The sequence below is a fragment of the Melitaea cinxia genome, chromosome 18 (assembly GCF_905220565.1).
Source record: "Melitaea cinxia chromosome 18, ilMelCinx1.1, whole genome shotgun sequence".
Classification (NCBI taxonomy): Eukaryota; Metazoa; Arthropoda; class Insecta; order Lepidoptera; family Nymphalidae; genus Melitaea; species Melitaea cinxia.
In genome coordinates, this window is record NC_059411.1 from 7,158,829 (window position 1) to 7,161,600 (window position 2,772).

The 2,772-nt window shown below is 33.3% G+C and overlaps 1 non-coding gene across 1 annotated transcript; it reads right to left on the reverse strand.

Moving 5' to 3' along the window:
* Positions 1–2,699: 2,699 nt before the first annotated feature.
* On the reverse strand, positions 2,700–2,772 carry Trnar-ucu. The gene has a single exon. It is a non-coding gene; the product is annotated as a tRNA-Arg (tRNA).

The following is a 2,772-nucleotide window of genomic DNA, read 5'->3' on the forward strand; positions in this document are numbered from 1 at the left end:
TTCCAACATTGCTAGTCGAATGCCAGTCACGTGGAACTGGTATCCCAAAGGACTCTTTGACCGATTTCTCTCCGTGAGATGGATTCGAATAGCGTCATCGATTTTAGACGTCACTACAATGTGATTATCATCGGAACTATATTGATCTGTATAGTAATAAATATAAATATTTAAATATTTACACGGTCGTCTGTTCCTAAAGTAAGCAACTTAATGCTTGTGTTATAGGTTACAGCCGACTGGTATATAGCTACATATTTTTTTTTCGATAAACATACTTATAAATAATACATATGTAAATATATAAATAAATATTTATATTACACCCAGACTCGGGGTGGGAATCGAACCCACAACCCTCGGAGCAGAAAGCAGGGTCACTACAAACTGCGCCAACGGGCTAGTCTAGTAATAGATTTAAACTTAAGTTTTATAGCTATTAAAAATTTATTCTAGTACATATTGTTCTTGTTACCTTAATTTTATAATGTCATAGTTAAGGTCTTCGTCAGAATAACGTTTTTGCTTATAATAAAATCAGCAGTTAGACTTTAACTTTTTTTACGTGGTGCGGGGGCGTCAGAGGGTTATGTCAGACTTCTACTGACTAAAAAATCACCACGTGTGAGCAGTCGTCCGCCTCGGTGGGGCAAGATGGGGTCGTGCTAGCATTCGCCACCTCGTCCCGGTGGTAGGCCCAGACGAAGCCTCCGAGCCCCAGCACAATGGTGGGGGTGGCCTCGCTCACAACAAGGCCACCCCTCAGAGATGTGAGTGTCGTCCAGCGAAGTTAGACTTTAACTGAGGTAAGGCACTGCAGGAAATTTCCTGCTCAAAATATGGCGCAGTCTGACTAGGGTAATACTTCGACCTTACAGGAGACCACAGCTAAATAATACTGTTTTCAAGCAGTGTTGTGTTCCTGTTGGTAAGTAAGGTGACCAGAGGTCGGGGGGGGGGGTATTGAGGATAAGTTCGGCAAGGTACTTTCGATGCTTCTGGTGTTGTAGTCGTCTATAAGCTACGGTAATCGCTTACCATCACGTGAGCCGTACGTTTGTTTGCCGACCCAGTTATATATATTAAAAGAAAAAAAAATATACTGAAAAATAGTGTTATTTTTAGATTGTATGTAACCTTTGTATAAATAAAAATTACACAATTTATTGACTATCACAAAATAGACTTAAAAGAGTGCTTTGAAATCTGAAACTGTAAAACTACAATTCCATTTTATACCCTATAAAATTTATCAATTCTCTATGGCTTACTTTGTTTCCATCATAGTTGTTAGTTATTTTTTTGTATATATTGTGCATCTGTTAGTGTGTTTCATTATTTAGTGTCCATAACATGACGAATTTATATAGCCATTTAGGCGTAGTATTTTTATAAGGATTATGTATATTTACATTTAGGTATAATAAATATATAAAATCAGTTATCTGTTACATATAACACAGGTATTAAATGGAATAAGATGCCTTAAGAGCAGAAGATGTACAAGTGTATAAACATAAAATAGGTAAAATATACTATAGAAAGTTCTAGGATAGAAAATCTATAAAACGGTATATGAGGTAGGTATAGAACACAGACGCCAATGTGTCTATTTTTATTGTATTTTATATTATTTACATTTTGATTTTAATTACGATCACTTTGTTTTGCTTAAACAAGTTCATTCCACTGTCCTAGTTTTTATAATAAATTTTGTTTTTTATTGAGAAATTCAGAAAGACAAGGTTTGCAAAGCTAATGCAAAATAAAATAATATATCAACTCAGAAAAAACAACTAAGCCTCTACGCCTATTTAAGTCGAGGTTTGAGATCACCATTTAAAACAAAAATATAAGTATTAGAGTTTTTTCGTCTATTTATATGAGTTGAAAACATTTTGATAGAGATATAATTAATAAATATACACAGTTATCTATTAAACATTCTGGAGTAGGAACATTTAATACAAATATTTGGTAAGGTTATTATTGAAAGCGATCTCGTTTTTAAAGTCTGTAGTTGAGTTTGATAAATACGCTTATTGACGACTAAATGAGTCTATTTAAACTAGAGGTCGCCAGTGATCGAAATTCGATCATAATTAATTTAAATTATAAGTTTGACCATTATTAAGGTTCTGTAACGATTATACTTCTATAATAATAAACAAAAGAGTATATATGCATTTTTGTGTCAAATACGTGGTAGTATGTGTAATGTTTTTTTTTTATTGATTTAGTGTATTTTTTATGGATAATTTAAAAAAAAATATTAGCATGCTGCACTCCTTCTCTATATAAACTATAGGTGTGCAAAATTTCATACTGCTCCGTCCGCGCAATTTTTGTCAAAAGGGGTACAAAGTTTTTGCTTCACGTATTAATATATACATAATGTTTACATTTTTTGACATCTTCTTTATTTTGATCTATCGTCTATCGTGTACATTAGCAGTAGAATTGCATGTAGTCGTAGTGCTTATGACATTTTAAATTAACCACTTGAATTATTTACAAACAATATCAAAGTTTGACATCAATCACCTCTTCGCAATAGATATTAACAACTCTTTTTGAAGCATAATACTGTTACATAATATTAGAATAGTGAAATGTAAATAAAAATCTGTAAAATTAAAGGCTTAAAAATTTATTATTACTAAATAAAAAAAAGCTAAAGACTTGTCGCTCTAACCATACATCCCTGGTGGGGATCGAACCCACGACCTTTGGATTAGAAGTCCAACGCGCTATCCTCTGCGCCACAGGGAC